The 7,368-nt window shown below is 42.3% G+C and overlaps 1 long non-coding RNA gene across 1 annotated transcript; it reads right to left on the reverse strand.

The window, feature by feature from the left end:
• Nucleotides 1–226: 226 nt before the first annotated feature.
• Nucleotides 227–576, reverse strand: LOC116107403. Its single transcript, XR_004124461.1, has 2 exons — nt 517–576; nt 227–436 (listed from the first exon to the last, which is right to left on the reverse strand). It is a non-coding gene; the product is annotated as an uncharacterized LOC116107403 (long non-coding RNA).
• Nucleotides 577–7,368: the final 6,792 nt, after the last annotated feature.

Below are 7,368 nucleotides of genomic sequence, written 5' to 3' on the forward strand. Positions count from 1 at the left end.
TAAGGCTAATAATGCTCCAAAGCCATATTGTAAGGACATATGCAATCCGTCACCAGTTAGAATGTGTCACATTTCATAGGAACAACATCAAAGTGAACAATAATAATAATCTAAGATGCAAGCAGTTTCAATGAACTTCAAACATAAGCAGTACAGAGGAAACCCAAAGAGCAGAAATGCTCCTGTGGCATTTACATCAAATTAGGGAAACACCTTGAGAGTAATCAGGCCAAGCCTCTACACTCCATTCGCCATCACAGTAAGTAAACGCTTGGATGAGTACAAGTAGGACCAATCATCATGTTTGGACATATCATGCTAACTGTAAACCACACCATAATATGGCAATTTAAAAAGAAAAAGACAGCAAGCGAAAAACAAGTCTTGTCCCTTGCCACCCAAACACGTAGCAAGACCAAGGTGCTCCAATTCATCACTGCACAAAAGGAAAAATATTATGTCAAACAGTGAAAAATAACAACAATAATTAATTGCTTTGAAACGAGTATAACCCACCTCTGCATCCTCTGCCCCACCAACTTTGGTAGTGCCATTCACCCTCTGGGCATCTTCTGTTACGTAACAAATAGAGGAAATTAGACAGAAGATGCTGGAGAGTTTGTAATGGAAAAGAAATAAGTCTAGAATTTATGCTTCTTTTATCATTCATCCCTAAAATTTAATTCAACCTATTAATTATAAGACAAACATTATGTTAGCAACCCCAATGCCCAACCAATATTAGAATACAAACAACAAGTTTACAGCCAACAAATTCATACTCATAAGGAAAACACTTCTATTTTTCTAATCAAACAAACCAACCCCGCCATTGGTTGATTTTTCCACTTAACTCAACTCATTACACCATACAACATCAATAAAATGGTACGAACCAAACATCAATACATTAACATAGCAACATTCATTATCCAACATATATAATTAAATTGTATTTGGGGAAAAAATCTATTACTCACATTACGTTAGCAACCTCTAAAATGTCCAACCAATGTTAATGGATCCAAACAGCAAGTATATAACCAACAAAGTCATACTCATAAATAAAACACTTCTATTTTTCCAATCAAACAAACCACCCACCAATTGGCTGGATGTAACAACTCCTCTTTATTACTATTCTTATAATACGTACTATAAAAATTAGATGTGTATATAATATGAAAGATAGTGGGCTCAAATTTTTCTTTACTCATAAAAATTACTCCTTTACAAATACAAATACCATGTATTAAAAACTTTCTAATTAATACAAAATATCATAGCTGGTGGACAGTGGTGCCAATACTCTCGCTCCTCGACGTCCATCCGACCGCTGCTCCTATTTCCTGCAAAACAGAGAAAACAACGGGGTGAGCACAACAATGCTCGTAAGTAAATCATCTACTACCTGTCCCCATAACTCACTCTCTTTCCTTACTCGACGTTCTCGTATTTCTATTTCTCACTGTTTTTCTCTTTCTTTCTAATACTGTATTCTCCTTTAACTCTGTTCTCTGCTTTACTTACTCTTTCTTTCTCTCTGTTCTTTTCTCTTATTCTTACTCACCATGAAGAACAATTATGGTTCTCTCTTATTCTCATCATACTCACCATGAAGGAAAGTCATGGTTCTCTTCCTCATTCGCGATATACTCTCCCTAACCATGGAAAACTCATGGTACATGCATATATGAGACGACATGCAACTAATGTGAAAGAACTGCATGTTTCTTTCTTCTACTCTTTACTCTTACTAACTCAAACTCTCGCATTCTTTCTCATACTCTCTCCTTTCTATCTCATTCTTTCTCAAGCTTTCTCAAGCTTTCTCATTCTTTAATTCTGTCTATTATCCCATTCTCATTTCTGTTTCTGTTTCTCATAACTCTTTTCTGATAACTCTCTTTATAATCACGGCCTCATCTTACCGGAGGCACGGCCGGACTCGCTCCCGCTCTACATGACTTCTACTCATTCTACCGATCGAACTCGTTTATGCATGGATTCGGAACCCTTGCCACGTGGTGTATAACTCTCTCTCGGGTACTCGGGTATAGCCCTCATCCGCATGCACTCTCACGGGCTAACCCCACTTCTCTATCTGATACTCATGCCGCTCTCTCTCAATGCGGCGTACATGCGGGAATACTCTACCCATTACTCACGGGTTCCCCATCACATAACCAGTCTATGCTCTTCTCTCTCTTACTCTTTCTCATGTTTGCTCATCTCTTTCTTAAGCTAGTACTCATAATACAGTTTAACTTTTAACTCGTCTCATCTCTATTCTTTCTCATTCTTACTCATTGGAATGTCACGACCTCATCTGACGGAGGCACGGCTGGGCCTACCATCTACGTGACTTCCGCTCATTTCGCTACCGATCGGATTTAGTTATGCATGGATTCGGAACCTTGGCCATGTGAGTGTACAATCTCTCCTCTCTCCTGAATGTCACGGCCCCATCTGACCGAGGCACGCTGGAACCTCATGTTCCACTCTGCGTGACGGTCCACGGCCTCATCTACCGGAGGCACGCTAGAACCTCGTGTTCCACTCTACGTGACTCTATTCGTCACTCACAGGTTCCCCATCGCACAACTTACTCTATTCTCCTCTTTAACTCTTGTGCACAAGATCTCTATTCTTTCTCTAGCTACTTGTCATAAGTTAGCTTAACTCTTAGAGTAATTCTCTACTCTTTCTCAACTCTTCTCTTTACTATCAGAGTATTCTCATTCACTTTACTCTTAAGGGTTGCTATTCTCAACATTCTCTACTCTTTCTTACTCAAGCTATTACTTATAGTATAGCTTATCTTCAAATTCTTTACTCTTAAGCTAGTACTCACAAGGTAGCTCATACTCAACATCTATATTCTCTCTCAAGCTACTTCCAATGCAAATTATGCTATTGATGGTTCTACTTATTCCACCTTTGAAATGCTAAATGCAAGATTTCCTCAAAACTGTCATTCTGCCAGTCACACTAAAAGACCATAACGTCGTTATACACCTCTGATTACTACGGTTCTGGTCTCGTTCAAAGCTTAGAAACAGGGCTATAACTTCTCTGTTTTGATCTCAGCCCTTCAAACCGTAAGATACTCAAAAATCCCTTAGAAAGTTACGGCAGTGACAGGGCAGATTTCACTTAGGCATTTCTTCTAGCAACTTTGTGCATACAAAAAACTCTTCATTACTACAACTCTCCTTCTCTTTTAACCATCCAAAATTGAAGTAAATTCCCTTCCATGGGCATAAACCCTACCATAGAAAACACTCCCAAATACAATACTCAATCTCCTCCAACTTCATCTCAAACTATTACTCATAAACACTTTCCATAAAGGAAATATTCAACAACAATATAAATACTCTTCTCAACTCATTTTTCTCAACAAAAACATACATCTCTACTCAATTTCTCAATAAGCATCATATATACATGCAAAATAAATCTCACTTAAGAATTTCTAAACTCTAGCTTGAGTTGGATTTACTTACCTCATACTTGAGTAGTCTCCACTAAAGCTCTCTACTCTTGTTGGATCATAACTTTCCCTTATTTCCTAAGCATAAACATAGTAAAACTTAACCCTTACATAATAAAATTCATCTCTAAAGTAGGGATTCTTACCTCTTCTTGCTTAGGATCACTTCTTTGTCAAATTCCAACTCAAAATCCCTTTGAAATTGATTGAGAAATTGGAGAAAATGGGAGATAAGAGGCGGTGGAAATGGGTAGAATGAATGGTTTTGAGAACTCAACCCTTATTAACTCATATAATATGGGGGTCGGCGGACCATCCCACCTGGACTTAATCACCATTTAAAATAATGGGCCCTTAGAGGGGAGGAACTAAATGGAACGGTGTTCTTTTACGGTGTAATGTAAGAAGGGGGGGGGGGGTGGGGGGGTGAACCGGGGGGGGGGGCAGAGGCAATGGGTAGGGGATATTGTACAACAATAGGTTATAGGAGTAAGAAAATAAAGGGCCTTTGAAGAGGGTAACATTAATGTCGGATGTGGTGCCAGAACAGGGAATGGAGACTCAAACAACAGAAGCGGAGTTAGAAAAACAGAGGGAGCAACTAAACGTGGCAAAAGCTCACGGCCCCATTTTTAAAACATTGACTGGTAAGGAACCCATTAAATTTTCCTCCTTACATTTTCACTCTCCCTCGACAATAGGTCGTTTCCACTTGAGGTTTCTAGCAATTCCCTCTTTGGAGACAACAATGACTACATGCCATAACCATACTTTCCTACTAATATAGCCGCGCTGCTACGATAGCTTATGGAATAACCTTGTGTGCGGCCAGAATAAGAAGGAAATTGCTACTGAATAATCAACTACATCCTCACAGGACCCTGTTTGCTGCAGCGTAATGTGAACATATCGCCGGCGTCGAGTCGAAGAACTTTCTGTCGCCACCTGTGCGAAACTATCCAGAACTCACAGCGATTAAATGTCGCGGACCCGGGACAGACTCAAACAAGGAAAACACGTATGCGGCACTGTGTGCGGCGCACGCTTGTGGTACGATGCGTTCGCCCATTGTGTATAGTAATAAGGTGGGGAGAAAAACCCAATTTAGGAGAAAAATGGGAAAAGGGGGAATAGAAGAGAAAAGGGGAGAGAGGGAAAAGAGGGGTAAGGAGGGGGCTAAGACTGTGGCGAATTGCGGACAAAGGTTAGTGAACTAATGGGGTCTTGATCAAATTCCAGGTGTGGTAACACAACAGGAACTCGCAACCCAAACCTCAAGCAACGAAGCGTGGAGTAAGGGAGACTGGGCAAACCAAAGAGAGGCCGACGGATGCATAAAGTAGTAGGGGGACTGGAAAGGCAGAAGTGTAGGGGGCAATTGACAGGTATTCTAGGATTAGGGTCCTACGCGTGTGAGTACAACAACAAAAGGTGGCTAGAAAAAATATAAGGGAGTGCAAAGAGAATGTGGTAGAGGATTAATTGAGGCCACAATGATTTAAAGAAAATCACACCGCACAGAGGAAAATAGCACGTAGACAAAATAGGGCGAGTGAGTCCACATTAGTACAGTAGAGTAAGGGGAACTAGATGAGCACTCTATAGTTGCAAAAGGGCGATTCAGAAGGAGAGCGCAATCAGACAGAGCATTACCGTAGACTCAACATTTTTTGATTCAACATAGTCAGGGGATAAAGAAAAAAATGGTGATTGGATAAAAATGTGTGGTGCTGGGTTAGGAATGGAGTTGATGGCACTAGAGGGTACTACGCTGATGGGTGTAACCAACGGGAGTATTAAGGGGGACAAGTGAAAAACAGAAAAGTTAATCGCAGCTGCGGGTTAAAGCTAGCACGGGGTGTGGAGTGAGAATAGTGGCATGGGACTGGACGATGGAGAGTGGGGGGGGCGAGGGGAGGGAGTTAGGACCAAATGGAAAAAAGTACAAAATGGAGCAGTGACCTAATGTGTGAGGGTAGGTGGTGCTCGAAATGGGAGTAAGACGAGTTCGATACTAGGAATGCTGAGATCACAAGAATTGGTGGATGGAAAATAAAGTTCCGCTGAATGCCAAGAGATGAAGTACACGCGTAGACAGGGGAACCAGCAGGTAAGGGATTGGGGAAGAGGGCAAAGAGATCAATAAAGGGAATGCACGCATATGATGGGGGGGGAGGATGATAAGTGAAGGGGGGCGTAAAGCGCGAAGAAAAAAATATTAAAAAATCAAAGCCAGAACGCACGGAGTCTAATATCCAGTTAGTAACATCATGAAAAATATTTAACGTGGTGTAATTGAAATAAAAAGAAAGTAAGCAAACTAAATATAGGGGAAAAAAAAAAGGTAAGACGGTGCCGAAGACAAGACAGAGATATTGGCTGATACAGTGTCGGGGTGTGACATGTGGACAGAGACATCTGCAGTGTGTCTCGTGGAGCTTAAAATGAGGTGACACTGAAACACAAACGGGTGTATCAAAGGGGGCCGAAAGTGTGGAGGCAACAGAGAATAACACAAAGGATCGGTTGATACACGCGAAAGATAGAGTACACGGAACAAAAACGGTGGCCGAACTGGTCGTGGGGTGACAGTAAGAAGGTAGATGCAAAACTTATGTAAATGTGATCGAAGGTAGATGCGTAGGGTGATCAGCGGAGCAACGACGCATCAGCCCTGACCAATCTACGAATGAGTACTGAAGAACTGCCTGCAAGAGAAGGGGCAGCGCAGATAACACAAGCACTACCGTGGCAAGTAGACCATGAGGAGCCAAAAGACACTCGTGATATGGTACATAATCAAGAAGCGAGGCAGTGTATGATAAGGAGTCTTAAGACATTGGATGATAAGGGGAAAGGTATGCATAAGGCTATCCCCACGGTCCACATAAGTAAAAAAGTAGCAAGAATGTTGCGTACAAACGTGTGTCTTCGAGGTCATAACAGTATGACTCAGATGCTGTCAGAGTGAAAGTATTGGAATAAATGTGGACACAAGGAGCGTCAGAGTATTTGGACTCTAAACAAGGTATGGTCGCTATGGCAGGCGTATAAGTGAATCATGAATTGTCAGCATACAGCCGGAAGGATTCATGGTTAACGTTGAAAGCGACTCCAGAGCCCGAGTGTAGGCCGTAATTCAAGCACATCATGAATACTTAAGGTCTCTGAGCAGGAGGGGGTCACACGTGAACTATGCATTGATCTAAGAGTAGAGAGTGATTGTACAGCATTGGGGAAAAAGAAGGGCAATTGGGCCAAGACGTCATAGAATATAACTAGCAACACTCAGAGCAAACAAATGGTCGTCAGTCTGTCGAAGATTGTGGCTGGTATTAGTAAAAGGGAGATATGTAGATGTCGTGGGTGTTAGTGCACAACAATCATATGACCCTAGCCAATATGCCGTCAGATGAGGGTGACATGTCCAGGAGTAAGAATGAGAAAGAATAGAGAGTGAGGACGAGTTAAAAGTTAACTGTAGAGGAGGAATAAAGGAGGAAAAAAGAGAGGAAGAAAAAAGAGAAAGGGGAGGAGAAAAGGGGGGGAGAGAAGAGAGAAAAGGGGAGAAAGGAGGGGGGAGGGGGGAAAGGAGGAAAGAAGGAGGGGGAAGAGAAGGAAGAAGAGGAGGGGGGGGAAAGGGGGGGGGGGGGGAAGGGGAGAGGAAGGGAGGAAAAGAAAAAAGAGGGAAAAAAAGGGAAAAGGGGGAAGGGGGGGGAGAAGGAAGGGGGGGAGGGAGGAAAAGGAAGGAAAAAAAAAAGGGGGGGGGGAGGAAGGAGGAGAAGGGAGGAAAAAAGGGGAGGAAGGAAGAAATGAAGGAAAAAAGGGGGGGAGGAGGGAGGGGGAGGGAAAAAAAGGGGGAGGAGGGGGGA

The sequence above is a fragment of the Pistacia vera genome, unplaced genomic scaffold, assembly GCF_008641045.1.
Source record: "Pistacia vera cultivar Batoury unplaced genomic scaffold, PisVer_v2 Contig536, whole genome shotgun sequence".
Classification (NCBI taxonomy): domain Eukaryota; kingdom Viridiplantae; phylum Streptophyta; class Magnoliopsida; order Sapindales; family Anacardiaceae; genus Pistacia; species Pistacia vera.